Consider the following 24,048-nt stretch of genomic DNA (forward strand, 5'->3'; position numbering starts at 1 on the left):
ACATCCTAAGCAAAACGTCCATCATTGTCAGAAAAATGTGTCTGTTTCTTGCCTGCTTGTGTTGATGTCCTGCAGTAGCTAGCTTGCTAAATCGGCCCTTTCCTAAGCCATGGACGGTGAGGGGGATTTGGACTTGTGGTTATGACTTAATTCTATGTAGAGGCCAATGATTATGATGGTGATTCTGATTTAACCATAAATTAATATATTGTGCCACTGGTCTGAGATGATTGAAGTTCAATATGTAGCCTACTGTAGATGTAGCCTAGTTGGATCACATTAGCTAGCTAGCTAAACTAGCTGGTTCATTGTTGCCCATGGGAGGAAGTTAGGCTAGCAAGCATTTTAGCTAGATTGCCTATGAAAACTAAAACTAAAGGCTTACAGAGCCATAGACCATTTGCCCACATGAAAGAAATTAGGACAGCATTGGTGTTCAACAAGTCTACAAGTAGGGTGAGTCCCCAAAGATATATTTTCTTGCGTGAGCACGCACACACAGACAGACAGAAGTACCATGGACAGCCACATGATATTTTGGTATCTTTAAGTTTGTTTTCAGTGTATTAAACTAAATATATATTGCCTTGTTGATTTGATGATGTTTAAGTGTAAATGGTGCTGGAATAGTGGAGGCAGTACTCCCGTTGTCTTTGTGCTGACTTGCGGTAACTCCGTGGTTCTAAATCAGTAGTTAGTAAACTGTCGAAAACGTTTACTTGTTTGACCAAGCTGCAGGTCATAGCTTGTTACATGCAATATTGACTTTGTGACCGTCACTGGACAGATGTTGGTCTTCGGTTTTGTGATGAAACAAACGTATGTGTAGTTGAATTTATTCCGCCACTGTGTGACTGTTGTCTTTTTGTTGTCACGGACTTATTGTATATCACAGTGGCGTATGAACAAATGGGTTATAAAGCAAACAACGCAAATATCACAACATAGGTTTCTTTACAGTGGTGTAAAGTACTTAATTAAAAATACAGTACTTGAAAGTACTATTTAAGCAATTTTTTTGTGTATCTGTAGTTTACTATTTATATATATTTTTTTACTTTTACTTTACTACATCCCTGAAGAAAATAATGTACTTTTTACTCCATACATCCCTGACACCCAAAAGTACTTGTTACACTTAAAATATTTAGCGAGCCTGGAAAATTGTCCTGTTCAAACACTTATCAAGAGAACATCCCTGGTTATCCCAACTGCCTCTGATCTGGTGGACTCACTAAACACAAATGCTTTGTTTCTAAATTATGTCTGAGTGTTGGAGTGTGCCCCTTGCTATCCGTAATTAAAACAAAAAAAAAAAAATTGTGCCGTCGGGTTTACTTAATTAATATAAGGAATTTGAAATGATGTATACTTTTACTTTTACTTAGATACTGTATATGTCGATCGCATGCTAAGACATTGACATGCATTTCTTTATGTCAGATGGCTTTTGGGTCTGCTTTACAGCTAGACGTACAGAAAGAGGGTTAATTGTACATTTTCTATCCGAATATTTTGCATAAAGATTAGCATTATCTTGTCAGATTATAGGAGAAACTCTGGTAGGCCTGAAACAGTCTTCCTCGCCTCTTATGCACGATCCAGCTTTACAGCCGAGCCTGCCTCTGTATCAGGTTTGTTTCAATGTCCAGGTCACATTATCAGGGGCTGTACTCAACAACATTGACTGAAAACATGAATTTACACTGCAAGCCAATTATTGTACGTGACTAAAGGGTATTGCCATATAGAGACCAATGCACACTAATGGAAGAGGTGAGTGATAACAGGCCATGGTGCTATGAAGGTGACTGACTGCTGCTGGCTACCTGCTCAGTGGCTTGCTGTGTGGAGGGGAACAGGACAGGTGGCCTCTAATGAGGGAGGGAGGAGGGCTCATATAACACAACATTAATGATGCAGGGCTCATCCACTCATGGATGACACATTGTCTTCGATCTGCCAGACAGCACTGAAATGACTTCTAAATCCACAACATATGGCCTACACCCTAATGAACAGTGCCAATATGAGCAAACACAGAATATAGAAAATAAGAATAAAGAATACACTTTAGGCTATAGACAAGCTATTGAGGAGAAAACTAATATATATATTCAAGCAATAAGGCCTGGGGAGGTGTGGTACTGTATATGGCCAATATGCCACGGCTAAGGATTGTTCTTTGCACGACGCAACGCGGAGTGCCTGGACACAGCCCTTAGCTATGGTATATTGGCGATATATAACAAACCCCCGAGGTGCCTTATTGCTATTATAAACTGGTTACCCAAAGTAACGGTTACCCAATGTTTTCTCATACCTGTGGTATACAGCCTGATATACCACGGCTGTCAGCCAATCAACATTCAGGGCTAAAAAAAACAAGGTTATAAATATATATATATATCACACGTTCAGAGGGCTCTTTAGCGAGCTAACCATCTCTTTACCAAGCCATCCCCTCCAGCTGTAGCTCTGTGAAACACACACTTGGGGGTTGAATCATTGAGCAGTATTGATTACTCTGGTCTCAAGGCTGTGGGATATGTCTGCTGCCTGAACACGGCTGCTTCCATGCTCTACATACACATCACTATTGCTGCTTCAGTGATAGAATAATAGCTGCTCATCTCAGGTCTATCCGTCCATTACCATCCCCCCCATTCAGCACAGTCCTCTCAGTGGTCATTATCATTCAGGCCCTCAAAAACAGCTCCTAAATGAGCACTCCAGCTCCTCTGGTGTGTGTATGTATGTGTGTGTCAAATCAAATCAAATAGTTTTTGTCACATGCTTAGTAAACAACAGGTGTAGACAAACAGTGAAATGCATACTTCCAGACCCTTCCCAACAACGCAGAGAGAAAAATATAGAAAAAAAGAATAGGACAAGGAGTAAATAAACAATGTTTAATCATAACAGATACATGTACATGTAGGTAGGGGTAAAGTGACTGTGTGTGTGTGTGTGTGTACATCCGTGCATGCGTGAGTGTATGTTTGTGAGAGAGAAAGATGGAGCGATATAGTGAGAAAGAGAGTAGGATAGTAATAAAGAGGAGAGAGACACAGACAGGGTAATTACAGGAAGGATCATCGACAGCTCCCACAGCTTGCAGGCAAAGCAGTAGGATAGCATCCACAGCCAGCAGACCGGACACAGAGCAAGAGCTAAAGATGGGGTCTGCTTTGTTGTTATTCTCATTTTCTAAGCGTCAGAGCAATTGAGTGCTGGTCTGCAATGCAGAGGAAGAGACCAACAATAACCAAAGGATGGTAATGTGCTTTCTACACTGTGGTGTGGCTCTTAAGGGAACTACAGTAGCTACAGCCTCAGGGCATTCCTCACTGCACAACCATTGCCCACTGGGACACAGGTTGCTCTATTGCTCAGGCTCCATCTTAGATCTGCTAGAAACAGTCTTCCTATACAACACAATATCCTCTGAGAGGTGAAAAGTGGCCAGAATTTACACAAAGAATGGTTTTGTCAACAACGCTAGCTACATTGATAATTCTCAGAGTTCCCCATAAATAGACCAATTAAAGATATATCCAAAGCAAGCCATTTTTGTTTTCATTTTGTTTATAATTGGGGCCCATGCCCAAAGAATCAGTGTTTGGAATATGGATGCTTGGAATTGTGACATTACTCGTTATTCCGATGAGACAGGGGCACTTAATGTAGAGTGCTTCTGTCAATGTCCACTGACACAAATGGGTAATCTATAAATCCATCCTTACAGTATGTCCATCTTTTAAATTATTTATAAGGAGGTGCATGTGCTCTGGCAATTTTGGGTGGAATTTGTCAACAAACTGGAAATCCTCTTTCCTCCTTAAATAGATTGCTTGTTGTCCTAATACAGTCTCTTTCATCTAAATCAGTGGTTCCCAACCAGGGGTACTTGGCCTATCCACAGGGGGTACTTAAGAAAACTCATGAGACCTACTTACCTTACTGGTAAAATGCAAATGAGGGCGTACTTCAGGGGTATTCTGGGGAGAGCAGAATTCAGTTGGTGGTACATTAACCGACAAAGGTTGGGAAACACTAATCTAAATTATATGGGCCCTGCCTCCCAGAGGAATTCCCTGCCAGCTGAGGAGCCCGTGTCCGGCCTAATCCCATTGCTTTCTGCTCTCTGCATCGTACTGAACACCAAACACACGAGTAGTCAAAGAGGAGAAAGAAATGTATGTCACCGTCAGTCAGTAAGCCAAGGTATTCAAACCTTGCACTAATGAAGGAGGATGAGTACGGTCACTCAAAAACCATAACACAAAAAAAAAATCAAACAGGAAAAAGAAACACATTTAATTGCTAAATGTCTGCTAGATCAAACAAAAACATTCTGTTTATTCATGTATTTCAAAAGACTGTTCCTAAATGGACAACGGGACAGTTCAGTGTGTCCATGGTTTTGTAAGTGAAAATAAGTTACAGACTATTTGTTTTACACAGGATGTCCTGTGGAAGGACAAATGTCAGACGTAAAACAAGGAAAAGGTCCAGAGATGCTCTGCCTGGGGGCTGCTTGTAAACCGCCAACAAGGAAAAGGTCCAGAGATGCTCTGCCTTGGGGCTGCTTGTAAACCGCCAACAAGGAAAAGGTCCAGAGATGCTCTGCCTGGGGACTGCTTGTAAACCGCGAACAAGCCTCTGACATGTTCGCGACAGTTGCCTTCTCTGAGAGACTGGGAGTTCAGAGGGCAATATGCACAAATCATTTGAGATTTTTCTGTTTGCATTGTACAGTGGCAAGAAAAAGTATGCGAACCCTTTGGAAATACCTGGATTTCTGCATAGATTGGTCATATAATTTGATCTGATCTGCATCTTGGTCACAACAATGGACAAACACAGTCTGCTTAAACTAATAACACATAAACAATTATACATTTTCATGTCTTTATTGAACACACCATGTAAACATTCACAGTGCAGGGTGGAAAAAGTATGTGAACCCTTGGATTTAATAACTGGTTGACCCTCCTTTGGAAGCAATAACCTCAACCAAACATTTTCTGTAGTTGTGGATCAGATTTGCACAACGGTCAGGAGGAATTTACAAAACTGTTTCAGTTCAGCAATATTCTTGGGATGTCTGGTGTGAACTGCTCTATTGAGGTCATGCCACAGCATCTCAATCGGGTGGAGGTCTGGACTCTGACTGGGCCACTCCAGAAGGTGTATTTTCTTCTGTTGAAGCCATTCTGTTGATTTACTTCTGTGTTTTGGGTCGTTGCCATGTTGCGTCACCAAACTTCTGATGAGCTTCAATTGGCGGACAGATAGCCTAACATTCTCCTGCAAAATGTCTTGATAAACTTGGAAATTCATTTTTCCACTGATGATAGCAAGCTGTCCAGGCCCTGAGGCAGCAAAGCAGCCCCAAACCATGATGCTCCCTCCACCATACTTTATAGTTGGGATGAGGTTTCGATGTTGGTGTGCTGCACCTTTTGTTCTCCATACAGTGTTGTTTGTTCCTTCCAAACAACTCAACTGTAGTTTCATCTGTCCACAGAATATTTTGCCAGTAGCGCTGTGGAACATCCAGGTGCACTTTTGCAAACTTCAGACGTGCAGCAATGTGTTTTTTTGGACAGCAGTGGCTTCTTCCGTGGCGTCCTCCAATGAACACCATTCTTGTTTAGTGTTTTATGTATCGTAGACTCGTCAACAGAGATGTTAGCATGTTCCAGATGATTTCTGTAAGTCTTTAGCTGACACTAGGATTCTTCTTAACCTCATTGAGCATTCTGAGCTGTACTCTTGCAGTCATCTTTGCAGGACGGCCACTCCTAGGGAGAGTAGCAACAGTGCTGAACTTTCACCATTTATAGACAATTTGTCTTACCATGGCCTGATAAACATCAAGGCTTTTAGAGATACTTTTGTAACCCTTTACAGCTTTTTGCAAGTCAATATTTATTCATCTTAGGTCTTCTGAGATATCTTTTGTTCGAGGCATGGTTCACATCAGGCAATGCTTCTTGTGAATAGCAAACTGTGTTTTTTATAGGGCAAGGCAGCTCTAACCAATATCTCCAATCTTGTCTCATTGATTGGACTCCTGGTTAGCTGACTCCTGACTCAAATTAGCGTTTGGAGAAGTCATTAGCCTAGGGGTTCACATACTTTTTCCAAACTACACTGTGAATATTTAAATGATGTATTCAATATAGACAAGGAAAATACTATAATTTGTGTGTTATTAGTTTAAGCACACTATGTTTGTCTATTGTTGTTACTGAGATGAAGATCAGATCAAATTTGATGACCAATTTATTCAGAAATCCAGGTAATTCCAAAGGGTTCACATACTTTTTCTTGCCACTGTATGTACACTGAGTGTATAAAAAATAAAGAACATCTTCCTAATATTGAGTTGCACCCCCCTGCAACATGTAAAGTGTTGGTGCCATGTTTCATGAGCTGAAATAAAAGCTCCCAGAAATGTTCCATACGCAGAAAAAGCTTATTTCCCTCAATTGTTTCACTGTTAGTGAGCATTTCTCCTTTGCCAAGATAATCCATCATTATGGCATATCAAGAAGCTGATTACACGGCATGATCATTACACAGGTGCACCTTGTGCTGGGGACAATAAAAGGCCAATCTAAAATGTGCAGTTTTATCACACAAAATAATGCTACAGATGTCTCAAGTTTTGAGGGAGCGTGCAATTGGCATGCTGAATGCAGGAATGTCAACATGAGCTATTTCCAGAGAATTTAATGTTCATGTCTCTACCATAAGCCGCCTCCAATGTCATTTTAGAGAATTTGACAGTACGTCCAACCGGCCTCACAACCGCAGACTATGTGTAACCATGTTAGCCCAAGACCTCCACATCCGTTTTCTTCACCTGCGGGATCGTCTGAGACCAGCCACCCGGACAGCTGATGAAACTGGAGATTTTCACAACCAAAGAATTTCTGCTGTCACAAACCATCTCAGGGAAGCTCATCTGAGTGCTCGTTGTCCTCATCAGGGTCTTGACCTGCAGTTCGGCGTCATAAACATCTTCATTAGACAAATGCTCACCTTCGATGGCCAGTGGCATGCTCGAGAAGTATACTCTTCACAGATGAATCCCGGTTTCATCTGTACCAGGCAGATGGCAGACAATGTGTATGGCTTAATGTGGGCAAGCAATTTGCTGATGTCAACATTGTGAACAGAGTGCCCCATGGTGGTGGTGGGGTTATGGCATCGGCAGTCGTAAACTATGGAAAACGAACACAATTGCATTTTATCAATGGCAATTTGAATGCACAGAGATACCGTGACAAAATCCTAAGGCCCATTGTCGTGCTATTCATCCACCGCCATTCCCTCATGTTTCAGCATGATAATGCATGGCCCCATGTTGCAAGGATCTGTACAGAATTCCTGGAATCTGAAAATGTCCCAGATCTTCCATGGCCTGCTGTCACGACTTCCGCCGAAGTCGGTTCCTCTCCTTGTTCGGGCGGCGCTCGGCGGTCGACGTCGCCGGTCTTCTAGCCATCACCGATCCACTTTTCATTTTCCATTGGTTTTGTCTTTGTTTCCCACACACCTGGTTTTCATTTCCCAATTACTGGTCATGTATTTAACCCTCTGTTTCCCCCATGTCTTTGAGAAAGGTCGGTACGTTTCCGGGTGGTTTTTTCCCGTGTTTTGTGGCAACCGTTATTGTTCGCACATTAGTATTGTTACTTTGTGCTGTCTTCTCAAGTAAAGTGCGTTGTTCACGCATCTCTGCTCTCCTGCGCCTGACTTCATGCACCAGCTACACCCACCGCCTGACAGAATCACACACCAGTCGTCATGGAGTCAGCAGGAGCAGGTACCCCTGTTATTGGGGTCGAGGAGAGCGTCCAGGAGCAAGCGGCGATGCTCCATCATCTCGGCGCCACCATGGATCGCGTTCTACAGACTATGGATCGCTGAGAGAGAAAGGGAGGTCCTCCAGCGCCTCCGCCAGTGCAACCAAGGCCTCCACTACTCGCCCCTCTTTCACCCAGTCCCAGTGGGATTCGTCTGGCCCTCCCTAGGGAGTATGATGGGATGGTTGCACAATGTCAGGGTGTCCTATTACAACTAGAGCTCTACCTAGCAACCATTCACCCGGCGCCTTCGGACCAAGAGAGGGTGTCCGCCCTCGTCTCATGCCTCTCAGGGAGAGCCCTGGAGTGGGCCAACGCTGTGTGGGGAGAAGCAGATGCGGCGCTGGACCACTTCAAAGATTTCACCTGCCGTGAACGTCTCGTACATCTGAGGCAGGGGACGAGGAGCGCCCAGGAGTTTGCTCTGGACTTCCGGACCCTGGCCGCTGGTGTGGGATGGAACAACAGGGCCCTGATCGACCACTATCATTGCAGTTTGCGCGAGAACGCCCGTCGGGAGTTGGCCTGCAGGGACACCACCCTCACTTTCGATCAGCTGGTGGACCTGTCCATTCGGTTGGATAACCTGCTAGCTACCCGCGGACGTCCAGATCGGGGTCTGTCGGTTCCATCCCCCAGCACCACCGCTCCGACGCCGATGGAGCTGGGAGGTGCTGCGCTTAGGGAGACCGGAGGAGGTTCCGTTTCATGCACCATCTGTGGCCGCAGAGGGCACACTGCCGGTCGGTGATGGGGAAGTTCCTCTGGGAGTCGAGGCAGAAGGCAGGGCACTCTCGTGTCACCCCAGGTGAGCCGGCACCATGCTCACCCAGAGCTCTCTGTTGCCCACATGTTTTTGAACTTTACTTTTCCTGAGTTTTCCCCGCATTCGCAGTGTAATGCACTCGTTGATTCAGACGCAGCTGGGAATTTCATTGACAGATCATTTGCCCATAGATTAGGGATCCCCATTGTACCAGTAGATATGCCCTTCCCAGTTCACACCCTAGACAGTCGACCATTAGGGTCCGGGTTGATTAGGGAGGTCACCGTGCCCCTGGGCATGGTGACGCAGGAGGATCATAAGGAGAGAAACAGTCTCTTCCTTATTGATTCTCCTGCGTTTCCCGTGGTGCTAGGCCTACCCTGGTTAGTCTGTCATGATCCCACTGTTTCGTGGCAATGGAGGGCTCTCACGGGGTGGTCACGAGAGTGCTCGGGGAGGTGTTTAGGGGTTTCCGTTGGTGCTACTACGGTGGAAAGTCCAGACCAGGTCTCCACCGTGCGCATTCCCCCTGAATATTCCGATTTGGCTCTCGCCTTCTGTAAGAAGAAGGCGACTCAATTACCACCCCATCGACGGGGGATTGTGCGATACATCTCCTGGTAGACGTCGCACTTCCCAGGAGTCACGTGTATCCCCTGTCACAAGCGGAGATGGCGGCTATGGAGACATATGTCTCCGAATCCCTCCGTCAGGGGTACCTTCGGTCTTCCACTTCACACGTCTCCTCGAGTTTCTTTTTTGTGAAGAAGAAGGAGGGAGGTCTGCGCCCGTGTATTGACTATCGAGGCCTAAATCAAATCACGGTGAGGTACAGTTACCCGCTACCTCTCATCGCAACAGCGATTGAGTCAAAGCACGGGGCCCGGTTTTTCACGAAACTAGATCTCAGGAACGCGTACAACCTGGTGCGTATCCGGGAGGGAGACGAGTGGAAGACGTCGTTCAGTACCACCTCAGGGCATTATGAGTACCTAGTCATGCTGTACGGGTTGATGAATGCTCCATCAGTTTTCCAAGCCTTTGTAGACTAGATTTTCAGGGACCTGCACGGGCAGGGTGTAGTGGTGTATATTGATGACATTCTGATATACTCTGCTACATGCGCCGAGCATGTGTCCCTGGTGCGCAGGGTGCTAGGACGATTGTTGGAGCATGACCTGTACGTCAAGGCTGAGAAATGCCTGTTCTTCCAGCAGGCCGTCTCCTTCCTAGGGTACCGCATTTCCACCTCGGGGTGGAGATGGAGAGTGACCGCATTTCAGCCGTGCGTAATTGGCCGACTCCCACCACGGAAAAGGAGGTGCAGCGGTTTTTAGGGTTTGCCAATTACTACCGGAGGTTTATCCAGGGTTTTGGCCAGGTGGCGGCTCCCATTACCTCACTGCTGAAGGGGGGTCCTGTACGTTTGCAGTGGTCGGCTGAGGCGGACAGGGCTTTTGGTCAACTAATGGCTCTGTTTACCTCGGCTCCCTTGCTGACCCATCCGGATCCTTCTTTGGCGTTCATAGTGGAGTTGGACGCGTCTGAGGCTGGGATAGGAGCCGGGCTCTCTCAGCGCCCGGGCACGCCACCGAAGCTCCGCCCCTGTGCTTTCTTCAAATCAAATCAAATGTATTTATATAGCCCTTCTTACATCAGCTGATATCTCAAAGTGCTGTCGAAGAAACTCAGCCCTGCGCAGCAGAACTATGATGTGGCGGACCGGGAGTTGTTGGCTGTGGTGAAAGCCTTGAAGGCGTGGAGACATTGGCTTCAGGGGGCTAAACACCCTTTTCTCATCTGGACTGACCACCGCAACCTGGAGTACATCCGGGCAGCGAGGGGACTGAATCCTCGTCAGGCAAGGTGGGCCATGTTTTTAACCCGTTGCGTTGTTCACTCATCTCTGGTCTCCTGCGCCTGACTTCATGCACCAGCTACACTCACCGCCTGACACCTGCATACACACCAGACATGAAACCCATTGAGCATGTTTGGGATGCTCTGGATCGGCGTGTACGACAGAGTGTTCCAGTTCCTACCAAAAGGAGTGGGACAACATTCCACAGGCCACAATCAACAGCCTGATCAACTCTATGTGAATGAGATATGTCGCACTGCATGAGGTAAGTGGTGGTCACACCAGATACTGACTGGTTTTCTGATCCACATCCATAGCTTTTATTTTAAGGTATCTGTGACCAACAGATGCATATCTGGGAGGTTTTAGTATGCCTTGCTAGAAAAAGTCAGACATTGAATATCCCTTTAAGCATGGTGAAGTCATTAATTACACTTTGGATGTTGTATCAATACACCCAATCACAACAAAGATACAGGCGTCCTTCCTAACTCAGTTGTTGGAGAAGAAGGAAACCACTCAGGGATTTCACCATGAGGCCAATGGTGACTTTAAAACAGTTACAGAGTTCAATGCCTGTGACAGGAGAAAACTGGGGATGAATCAACAACATTGTAGTTACTCCACAATACTAACCTAATTGCCAGAGTGAAAAGAAGGAAACCTGTCCAGAATACAAATATTACAAAACATGCATCTTGTTTGCAACAAGTAACACAGCAAAACATTTGGCAAAACAATTAACTTTTTGTCCTGAATACAAAGTGTTACGTTTCGGGCAAATCCAATACAACACATTACTGAGTACCACTCACCATATGTTCAAGAATGTTATGGGTATGCTTGTAATCTTTAAGGACTGGGGTATTTTTCACGATAAAAAAATAAACAGAATGTAGCCAAGTACAAGCAAAATCCTAGAGGAAAACCTGGTTCAGTCTGTTTTCCAACAGACAGTGGGAGATGAAATCACCTTTCAACAGGACAAAAACCTAAAACACAAGCACAAATCTACACTGCTTACCAAGAAGACAGTGAACATTCCTGAGTGTTACAGTTTTGACTTAAATCAACTTGAAAATCTATGGCACGACCGGAAAATTGTTGTCTAGCAATGAACAACAATCAATTTGACAGAGGTTGAAGAATTTTGAAAAGAATAATGGGCAAATGTTGCACAATCCAGGTGCAACATTTGCTCTTATAGACTTACCCAGAAACACTCACAGCTGTAATCACTGCCAAAGGTGCTTCTACAAAGTATTGACTCAGGGGTGTGAATACGTATGTAAATTAGATATTTATGTATTTCATTTTCAATAAATCTGCAAGAATTTCGAAAAACTATTTTTACTTTGTCATTAGGGAGTATTGTGTGTAGATGGGTGATCATGTTTTTATTTAATCCATTTTGAATTCAGGCTGTAACACAACAAAATGTGGAATAAGTCAAGAGGTATGAGTACTTTCTGAAGACACTGTACATATGAAGTGGGTAAAACAGTATGTAAACATGATTAAAGTGGCCAGTGTTCAATGACTATGTACTGTACATAGGGCAACAGTGACTAAGGTTCAGGGTAGAGTACCGTGTGGAAATTGTTAAAAGGCATCCTTGTGCATAGAGTTGCATGGTTTGTTTAACTTTGCAATCATTGGTTTTGGTTTGGCATGCATTTTAATGTGACAAATCGGAGTCTCAGCATTACTTTGTCACCGTGGAATTGATCAGCACTGCTTTGGGGCATAAACTTACATTAGAACCCACCATAATCAAGTTGAGTAGCCACACTATTAGGCCTATTCATAAAAGTAAGCATGCTGAAGTACAAACAAACTATTTCAAACTCTACGAAAGTACAGAATTTTGCGAAGAGAGAGATGCCATCAATTTATTGCATTATTCCTTTTCTTTCCTATTTTGTCTTTTTGTGGAAATCTGTACGCAGTAAGGGGTTTAGAGTATATCCTGTAGACTAGAGGAATGACCTGGGTGGAAAACCTGTTCAACAGGACCTGCTCACTCTGTCAGATGACACCTGCATGACCACAGAATCTAATAACTACCAATCCTCCTGCTCTATGTGCATGAAAAACGTTCAAATGATATGTGTGAAAAACAGAAAATGCTCATAACCAAATCTCAAGACAAAAGAAAGGCTGGGTCTAAAGGTGGGAAATTATAATAACACTATTCTCAGACCCAGGTTTGTGCATGTGTTGCCTTTGTAGGCTAAGTTACGTCTAGACAGAAAAGGTCCCTCTGTTTCTACTGTTTACTCTCTGAAAGGCTAGTTTGTATGAATGGCTCCATGAATTAATGTATTCTGATTAGCAAATAACTCTTATCTGTGCTGGCTGAGCACCCAGCCTGTTCTCATAGACTAGACGTAACATATCGGGACACTCAAATTAGGGAAAGGGGGATACCTTGTCAGTTGTACAACTGAATGCATTCAACTAAAATGTGTCTTCCGCATTTAACCCAACCCCTCTGAATCAGAGAGGTGCAGGGGCTGCCTTAATTGACATCCATGTCTTCGGCGCCTGGGGAACAGTGGGTTAACTGCCTTGCTCGGTGCAGATGACAGATTTTTACCTTGTCAGCTCGGGGATTCGATCCATCAAGCTTTCGGTTACTGGCCCAACGCTCTAACCACTAGTATGATATGTTATGTTTGGTATGGTTACATAAGACAGATGGTTACTTAAAGCAAAAACTAAAGTAGGTGGTTGGTCGGGGTGGATATGTGGGTGTATAACGCAAATATCTATCAACCCAAAGGTTGCGAATTCGAATCTCATCAATGACAATTTTAGCTAATTAGCAACTTTTCAACTACTTACTACTTTTGAGCTACTTTCAAACTACTTAGCATGTTAGCTAACCCTTCCCCTAACCCTAACTTTAACCCTTTAACCTAACTCCTAAACTTAACCTTAATCCTAACCCCTAACTCTAACCCCTAGCCTAGCTAACGTTAGCCACCTAGCTATAATTTGTAAAATATCATACGTTTTGCAAATTCGTAACATATAGTACATTGTGCAAATACATAACATATAGTACGTTTTGCAAATGTGTAACATATAATACGAATTGGGCGATGGACAGCCACAAATTAATACACAACATACGAAATGTAAGATAAAATAATAAAGGGAGTGTTTTAGATTTTAAGTACAGAATAATACAAAATGCTCTGAGACCAGGTTGGAGCACCAGCAATGGAATCTTAGGTGACAGTTAATAGCTTTATTGAATTGGAAGCACTGACCCCATTAAAACCAACTGAACATCCCAGACTGAAGTAAACAAAATGCTGTCCTTCTTTTGTACTCTAATGTAGTGTGTGTGTACGTGTGTGTGTGCGTGTGCGCGTGCATGTGTGTCTGTGTGTATCTGTGTGTGACACTTCTTTTATGAGCCTCTAATTTAATATTGTCCCCTTTACTAACCAGACCCATGCAGTATAGTGACAGGGACAGGACAGGCACATTAGCACTGCCTGTCCTCAGCATGTACAGCTATTTAAACTACCTGAGTGAACTGAGCTGCTGAGGTAAACTGAGGTCTATTAATCAAACTTTGTAGGCTACCTATCCATCTTGTTTACAGTTAGTTGTGGCTTTTCTGTCCTATAAAGTTAATGCTTTGAGTAGCCTATCTGTAGCTTCTGTCCTATAAAGTTAATGGTTTGAGTAGCCTATCTGTAGCCTACAAGTCTACAGTCTAATTCCTCTTATGGGCCTATTTTGGTACTTGAGTCCAGAGTGACACAAACCCCATACAGGATATCACATTCTTTCTCCCATTGTTTGTCTTTCCCAGGAAACAGGAAACTCAGGCAGAAGTTGTGAGTCTGTGACTTTAAAACCTGTTTGTTTGTGTCTCAGCCTGTGTGTGTGTGTGTGTGCGTGCGTGCGTGTGTGTGTGTGTGATTGTGTGTGTGAATGTATGTTGTCTGTTATGCCTTTATTGTCCCTCTGGACATGGTATTGACATAATCAACACCCTGCGTGCATGTTAACAGCAGCATGTCTATTAGAAAACAAGCGTACACATGTTTTGGTGTGATACCTCAGTCGGTCATCACCTCATAGCAGCTGTGGGAGTAAGTAAATGAAGGTGATGAAAAGAATTGCATTCTTATCTTCTTTTTCTCATATTGTTGGGTGATCTTATCTCTTTTTTGAGATAAACTAATAAATTAACATTACTTCCAATGATGAAATGGCATAAACTAAATACAACCTATAAACTAGGGGAATACTTATTACTGTATAAAGTGTCTAGGTACAATAGGTAGGCGTATTCATGCTGTTGGCTACTAGAGTGTTTAAAATAGTTTTAAGTGTATAAGATGTGCCAAGTAATGCACAATGCAACAAGATAAAGGAAGAGAACAGAGTGAACAGAACAATTACGAGCTTGTTTTACATAGGTTTACTTATTGTTGAAGAAAAAAATAGTGTAGCCTACAATGCAGATGAAAATATAACTTATACCATACATCATATAAAATGGGCATGGCACAATTACAGATGGTTGCCAGCCCAATCAGTATGGCTTTTGATAAACATTGCTTCAGTTACCATCAAAAGCATGATTGATCCGTTTGAAAAGAAACTGGATAGTTCCTTACCTTTTTTTATTGTCGCCGTTATGGTCGAATTGAACTTTTTGTATGAACAGGTTTTTTTTACCGGCAGCGATAAAAACTAATTATTCCACCGGCGTTCGCTCCGGCTGTAGCCCACAAAAACGAATAAAGAACGTAAAATTAACCGCTGCTCTTTCGCTAGTGATCCATTGGGTCCAGAAAGCGAAGCTGTCTACTAGGTACGCATATCCTTATCGTCCACAGTCCCATCCATTCACTCTCTCTGCCTCCTCCCCTGTATCCTTCAGCCAATTCAGAGAAGACGAATTTCTCACTATTTATTCTGTGCCAGTGCTGGCATGACCTGACCAAATGCATGGTCCACGAACAAGCGATGCGGGACCTGCTGAACTATAGTCCATATAAACAAAGCTCTGTCAGTCTCTGCTCTGCAAACGTAGCTCTAAATTTGTGTTTAATATTTATTATTGACAGCAGCTACTCTTCCTATGATCCAGCAAAATTAAGGCAGTTATAAAAATTTTTTAACATTACAATACATTTACAACAGATTTCACAACATATTAAGTGTGTACCCTCATGCCACTACTCTACTACCACATATCTACAACACAAAATCCATGTCTACTTGTGCATAGTGAGTATGTTATTGTGGGTTTGTATGCATGTGTCTGTCTGTGCCTATGTTTGTGTTGCTTCACTGTCCCCGCTGTTCCATAAGGTGTATTTTTTTATATTTTTTTACATCTAATTGTACTGCTTGCATGAGTTACTTGATGTGGAATAGAGTTCCATGTAGTCATGGTTCTATGTAGTACTGTGCGCCTCCCATAGTCTGTTCTGGGGACTGTGAAGAGACCTCTGGTGGCATGTCTTGTGGGGTATTCTTGGGTGTCCGAGCTATGTGCCAGAAGTTCAAACAGACAGCTCGTGCATTCAACATGTCAAGACCTCTCACAAATAGAAGTAGTGATGAAGTCAATCTCTCCTCCGGTTTGAGCCAGGAGAGATTAATGTTAGCTCTCTGTGTAAATCTAAGGGCCAGCCATGCTGCCCTGTTCTGAGCCAATTGCAATGTTCCTGTCCCTCTTTGTGGCACCTGACCACATGGCTGAACAGTAGTCCAGGTGTGACAAAACTAGGGCCTGTAGGACCTGCCTTTTTGATAGTGCTGTTAAGAACGAAGAGCAACGCTTTATTATGGACAGACTTCTGCACATCCTAGCTACTGTTGTATTAATGTTTTGACCATAATCGTTTACAAAAGTTTTTTTTTATTTTTATTGTATTTATTTAACCTTTATTTAACTAGGCATGTCAGTTAAGAACAAATTCTTATAAACGATGACAGCCTACCCCAGCCAAACCCTAACCTGGACGACGTTGGGCCAATTGTGCGCTGCCCTATGGGACTCCCAAACACAGCCGGTTGTGATACAGCCTGGAATTGAACCAGGGTCTATAGTGATGCCTCTAGAACTGAGACACAGTGCCTTAGACCACTACGTCACTCGGGAGCCCCCCTCCATGTAGTTTAGGCGTACTCAACTTGCTCAATTACCACATTATTCAAGTTAGAATAATGTTTTCATTGAATTTAGGATAGCTAGAGGGGTTTAAATATTTTCTGAACTGTAAAATGTATTTATGCTGGACATTCAAATTAGTTAACATTGGAACAAACATTGCATTCATCCTTCAGTTGTCGGAGAAATAGCAAGCCCACTTAATGAAAACAACATTGGGGATCCAACCTCTCAAGGTATTGATGCTAAAGAGCTGAATGTGTATTTTCTTGTGAAGGACAAAACCTATCCAACACTAACATTTATATGCCAATATATTTGCAGGTGCACTTCATTGAATTACATTGATCACAGAAATGTGTATTTTGCTTTCAGGGAAATATAATAACAACTCTCAGTCCTGTCCAGACCTCTGATTTCAAACATGGCTGGCTCTGTGGATGCTGCTGTTCTCTCTTGAGCACAGTGATAGTCTAACCAATGGGGTAATACGTTTTTTAGACTAAGTCTGCAGAAAGTTCAATTTTTATGATGATTAATCTATTAGTCAAAAAAGGAAGCTGCTAGAGTTATCATGAAAATTATAACATTGTTAAAATGATGAACAGGCCCATTACTAAAAATAGAAAATGATTGAGTAGTACTTGGTCAGTAGAATTTATGTGAATGTGCAAAATGCATATCTTTCAACTGACAGAATTGTGGAACAAGTTGTATGGGAAGGAAGGGAGTGCCAGATCATTGTGGAGTCACTGGAAACTGAACAATGGAAAAACTCTGAAATCCCCAGAAACTGCAGGACTAGGAAATGGGAGGAATTGAGAAAATGACTAGGTTTACTGTAAGGTAGCTCAACCAGGTCAAAGCGTTAACAGACAAACTAAAGGTGGGTGGTGCCCTGTTCTCAATCTCACCCTTGCATACCCATTTAAAACAAAAGATTATCATTTGTGTCTAGGCAACCTACTGGTGTGTACGGAGACAAAATGTTTAGTTCAAAGCCTAAATTAGTCACCCAGGGGACTGCCTCACCCCCATCCCCCATTTTGGGGGATTTCTGCTTGCAAGTGATTAGGCTTAACCCAGTGCCATGTGTGCACTAAGCATCTCTACCCCCAAATCTCATCCTGGCCTCAGGTCCCATGGCAATTACCACAGAAGGCCTTGTCACTTTGACACTTCCTATATCTGTCCTATTCATGATACACTAAAAAATAAATATAGATTGCACACTAATTTTCTTTTTATAAGGATGGAGCCAGTTTTCCAAAAGAAAAAGAAAATCAGTCTGGTCATTGATGAGAAAGACGGTATTGGCTACAGAGTAAAACCTCTATTAAATTCATTTTGTACATAAATAAGAATAAGACCTATTTGTGCAGGTATGAACAACCAAAAGCCTCACCATACAATTATTTATTTATAAGCTAAAAATGTACAGGTCCCTTGAGATGAAAAAAACAACAAATGACTGATTTTGAGAATAATTGTATGAATAATGTTTAATAGAAAACTGAATATTGATGAATAACTTGTACAGTAAGTCATATTTTGATAGTTATTCAAAATAACAAGCAGAGATATCAACCGCTAAAGTGGAGGGATCATTGTTTTAGGGGAGATTAACACCATGAATATTAAATAGAGAGGATTATGTTCCATCAGTGACCCTCGTGGAGCAGATGTTAACATGGAGAGGAGGGATAACCTCCCGGGACATGATGGGGGCAGGAGAGACCCGGAGCTGATTCACACACTATGCCAATCTCCTTGGTAGGGCCATTGTCAGTGTGTCAGTGTGCATCCCATCACCATGCATCTCCAAGTATCTGTCTCCTATTACAGGCCTCAGGCCAGATTAACTCTGACAGCCACTACCATTAGACTTGACCTTGGTTAACTGGTAATTTGATAGTTGATGCTCAGACATCACCTCTCATTAACTTTGTAAATCATATTGTTTTCTGTGTTTTTAACTTGTTTACATCCTTAATATAAAACAAAGGACACAAGAAGAATTGCGGGTGTGTAACCATATGGGCTAGTGTCTATATGGGCTATAGACATCCCATCTCATACAGCAGAGCAGCCGAAACAGGTCGACTGTATAATGGTACTGTATTAATACAGCCACCAGCCCTCATTCTGCTTGTTCATTTCTTTGGAATGAAAGGACAATTTTAGTATTTTCCAGGTCACAGTGAAATAATCCACCATTAGTCTCTCCTTCAGCTTTGTTCGCCCATCCCCTATCCCCCATCCCTCATTTAAAGATGAGGTGTTATGTGACTGGGGGATAGTGTGGAGGAAGCTTGAGGGATTTTTGTTTGTGAATTTCCAGTTTTTCTCCCGTGTGTCTCTCTGTAACTCTTGTTCCACATTTTCTTAGCTTAAGCCATATTAGCATATTAGTATGCTATCATTGTAAAATGTATTCTTAATTAACTGACTTGCCTAGTTAAATAAATGTTCAATAAAAATTAAATACAAAAATAACATCACTGTTCATTTACCTGCATATATGTCATAATGTTTATCTTAACGAAAGTGTAACAAAATGCAATATTAGAAAAAATATATATATTTTAGGCCAGACAATGTGACATAAGAAGAGTTCGTTTTTGTGTTCATTTGAAAAAGGTGCAAACATTCTTACTTTAGAAAACACTTTCAAATACAATTTTAACATTAACGACTATTCTAAAGCATTAATATATTTTTTATAATATTTTCAAGCTAGGTTTTTTATCCTGGTTTTGATGACATCAGTTTGTTCAATATTTGTACAGCGATAACAGACTTGAGTGAATAATACTGGACTTCCTCTTGATTTACACTACCATCTAGTGGACTTAATGGATTCACTTATCTTAATTTATGCCAGAAACATTTTGGTAGAGTATTCTAGGTATTAAAAATAACAATATTGTAGAATATCTTTAGTTTGTAACATATATAAATTGCATTATTTTAGCTGGCTTTTGTTTTCTCTGTATAAGCCTAATCATCACCACTGAGGAACGTCACAGAAAACAATCAGTTGTTTATTTTATTTGGCGCCATCTAGAGTGTTCAGAGGACATGACTGCGGAAAATAACGTTTTCAAATGACGGTTTATCAAATTTGTTTAGGCTATTTGTATTTTAGCCATTGTCGATACGTGCGAAAGTTTCACGGGGAAAGAATGCCGACAGACTCAGGAATTGTTCCAGATATTGAGGTCGACGAAGATTTTCAGGACGAATCCAAAACGTTTAACGAGTTGATAAGCAAGCCCTTGAAAAACAAGTCAGTCCAGATGTTTACAACCTACTGCCTGCCCTGGAGCTGGATGAGTAAGATGATGATTCATTTATGAATGTTCTTTATGATTGCTGAAAGACAGATTTGCACATTCAGCCAAAATTTTTCACCAGACATTTAAGATTTTATTTCTAAACCTTTCAAGCAACTTTCCTGACATTTGAGCAACATCTTGTGCAGATACTATGCGACTTAAATAAAACATCATAACCCAATAACCCATTGAATTTGGGGACACCTAGGCTTAAGACTAAAGCAAACCAGATATGTATCCCAGTATGCATATTTCCCACTCTGGGTTTTCAGTGCAGATTAAGCTAAACTTGTCAACACAGTGTAGTGCAGTAAGTCTGACAGATAGGCTCATTAAAGTGCACATGGTTTGTTGATGTTTTCAAATATATAAATATGTCTAATTAGCTAGAATTATGATGGATCATCAGAGTAAGTCTATTATGTCCCACTGGGCACAGACGTCAGTTCACGTCTTACATTTGGTTGAGTTGTCAACTAACGTGAATTCAACATGAAATCAACAAAAAATGTCACTATGTCATTGGATTTAGGTTAATAATAGTTGTCTGGGGAAAAAAACCAATGAGTTTTCCATGTTTACTCAATGTCATCAGATTTTTGTGTTGAAATGATGAGGAAACAATGTTGATTCAACCAGTTTTTGCCCAGTGGGTGTAACATGTACATTATGGGCCATTCTCTGTTTGGACTGTAGGTAGCACCAATGTGGAGACAACATGTGACTCAGTTACTGAACAGCATTACCCCTGGAATGAAGACCTTGTCTGAACACTGCTCATCCAATTCAATGCTTCAAGCACTGGAGCTGAGCATGTTTCACATTTCTTTCTCCCTCTCCCTTCTCTGTGGTAAATGTACATCACTGAAGTGTAGCAAGTAGAATTCTGGCCAGCAGAATTGCTGAAACCTTATTAATATACATGAATCTTTATCATGATAAAATAATGAATATGGCCGCCGTGTGCTTATCAGGTTTGTACCTTTGTCTTAAGATTGACCAGAAGTGTGCAGAAAGTAAAATTGGCACCCATAACCAAATCTCACATGGCCACAGGTGTGAAAAGACTGGTATTGTCATGTGGTATCTCAGATTGTTCTGGGAGGAAGGATGTTTGACATGCACAAATATTTTCAGACTATCCTGGCATAGAATCACCTTGTTATCAGAGCAGACATATTTTTTGCAGAGACAGTTATCCCTGTTGTGAATGGGTTGTCCCGTCTGGCACCTTATCGTAATCGTTATTCAACTGATCCCTCAGTGATACTAATACATAATGCTTTGTGTTGTCAAACTTGCTCTGACAGGCCTCCCTGTCTAGGTGGTGTATGAAGGTGTGGTCCCTTATAGGGAAAATGCAGATTGAGAGAGCAGGAATTTGCCCCAAGGGATTAAGATTACATGTCTGTGAGCTGTACAAACATGTGACATGGATTCACTGAACGGGAAGTGTCTGTATACTCACCTGAGGCAGTCAATGAAACTGAAAATGTTCAATGAGATCAGTCATGTAACTACTTTCAAAATGTACATGTTTGCTATTTAAGGCTATGCAATTTGGTTACATGAATGCAGAAATGTGAGTGAGATGTTCTGTAGATGTACTGTATACAGCACAGAATGCTTTGATGATTTTGTATGGATTCAATTTGGTTGATTATAATTTCTACTCAATCATATTCCCCTCTAAAGTAAATTGTACTGAACCAGTATACTATCTGATACTCTCCTGGGTTTCGGTAATATTAACAGCATTTTATACATTAAAATAGATGTATTACAGTATATCATCTGTATGCTTGTGAAGTGAACACAAGATGGTGCTTTAACTCCCATTACGAAAGTGTTCCAAAAACACATTTTCATGTAATCACGTGATCTTGCCTGGCGTTAATTTGATAACATGTGACAACATGTAAAGCAACATGTGATAATATGAAACTATACATGTGAAAACACGTGACCACATGGGAAGTGTTCCAAAAACACGTTTTCACATGATTTCACATATGATGTTGCATCTGAAATCATGTGATTTTCCACATGTGAAATCAGACATGGATTTTCATGCCTCATAAAGTACTGGACAGATATTCTAGTACGCTAAAATTACATCTAATTAGTTACTTCCTTCAGAGATACTGTGCATTTGTTATGAACCAAGTCGAAATGCCAATGCGAAGACTGATGTTACTTATGAAGCATCTTGTGTATGTGTTGCGCAACAACCTTGGTTTGGCTTGTGTTATGGCATTACCTTTCACTCCTTACTTTATTTAACTGCTAATGATTACCTTATTTTGCTGGGATTTCCTTTAGAATAATATCCTTGAAACAAATGTTATTGAAAGAGAGATACAATATAGGCTCGGACCTATTCAGTATTCACCCACTGCATTTGGATACATGCAATAGCACTTCTGTGTACCTCTCCATAACTGTTAAGACCCGTCATGCCATTAGCTTACTTATTTGGCAGGTTAACATGTTGTCATCTGTGATATTGTGAAATGGCATGTGAAATATGAACTGGATGGCAATGCACTGATAATAATAAGTTTGTGAACAGGTTCCTCCGGAGTTTTTCATTTTTACCTCAAAGTTATTGAACTATAGTAGAGGACTCTGAGATTTCCACTCATGCAACAATAGGAAGGTGAAACATTTTACTAGGGTCTGGAACAGAGAACACTTTATTTTTATACCGTTACTACATGGAAACAGTTGAATCACAGCCCATCCTTCCTGTTATTCTGTGACCACAGGCTGTACTAAATATATTGAAATAAGTGTCTTGGAAAATGTGTACTTCGAGATGGAGACTCAGATATTTGAGTAAAAATCACAAGGTCTTCCAAAGATATCTTTAGGATTGTTTTGCAGCAATTATTTAGAAACATCATGTATTTTTATGAGTTTAGTGTCTCAACATGTATTTTCTTTACGAGTGTTTTGTGTACGGCTGTGTGTTTTATTGTGTGCATGTGGTGTGTATCTGAGACAAACTGATCATTGACTAGATCAGAATGGTGAACAGTCATATTTCAAAAGAAGCAAGTCAACACATTTGCGTCACAGGATACAGGCCGTTTGCGTTTACATGTTTTTACAGACATATATGTTATTGCAATAAATATAGTGTTACCCAAATTTTTCCCAATGTGAAATATGGTTGGAGGGAGTGTATCTGGATTTATTTATCATGTTTAGTGTAAATAATCAACATTATCAATGAAAGTATCACAGCTAATTGCATGTAAGGCTTATTACCTCTAGACATTCAATGATACTTCAGAAAGCAGAGTGGGGATCTGAAAGTGAGACATTATTGTGTCATAACCGGAAGTACTGCCATCCTCTTGTCCTTTAAAAGGACTCTAGGTTTTAAACCACATACATATTGATGTTAGTCTCAAAAGAGCCACTGCCAATCATGATAATAAAAAGGTAGGATATGATCAACTGTCTTTCATGAAATACATTATGATACCTAATCTACAGAGTGTAATCTGCTCATACTTAACAATATTTAGGCTATCTGACATAATATTATACCTTGCTTTGTAATTGCTTTGAGAGTTTACTTCTTCCAGTTTAGATTCAACATAACTTCTGGGGTTATCTAGTTTTATTGGTTGGAACCACTTATTGATGCATGCATGCTTGGTGCGAAACCTTTCACCATTGCCATATCTACCCAATTGGCAACACTTGATGATTTGTGTCCAAGCCACGCTCACACAGGGTAATTGTTTACTCTGAATTACTATTGTTTACTATGGAGGAAATGGCTGGAAAACATTGTGTTTTATCTAGCGGCATGGGACATTGAGGTCAGTCCTCCCCTAGTTGTCATGCATGCTTGTTTTTCTATGATATTTTATGGGAAGAAACAACTTGGTCATTTTTATATTTGAATACTGAATTGGTATCCCTGGTGAGTTAGGTGCATGTGCTCCCAAATTCTTCTTGCTACGTGCTTTTACCAATATTATGATTCTTAAAAAAAATATAGATATATTCCAGGTGTGAATCTATGATATTGT

General features: G+C 41.4%; 1 protein-coding gene across 4 annotated transcripts in view; it reads right to left on the reverse strand.

Moving 5' to 3' along the window:
- LOC106565744 (FERM domain-containing protein 4B-like) overlaps positions 1-15,405 on the reverse strand; it is a 65,791-nt gene extending 50,386 nt beyond the window's left edge. The window contains exon 1 of one of the 4 annotated variants that reach the window (XM_045691831.2): positions 15,157-15,401. The gene's annotated coding sequence lies outside the window, so the exon portion shown is untranslated. Of the gene's footprint in view, positions 1-15,156 lie in introns of all 4 variants that reach the window. The other 3 variants (XM_045691830.2, XM_045691829.2, XM_045691828.2) reach the window with 3 other exon arrangements.
- Between the last annotated feature and the right edge of the window lie 8,643 nt (positions 15,406-24,048).

Source organism: Salmo salar, chromosome 12 (genome assembly GCF_965601325.2).
Source record: "Salmo salar chromosome 12, fSalSal1, whole genome shotgun sequence".
NCBI lineage: Eukaryota > Metazoa > Chordata > Actinopteri > Salmoniformes > Salmonidae > Salmo > Salmo salar.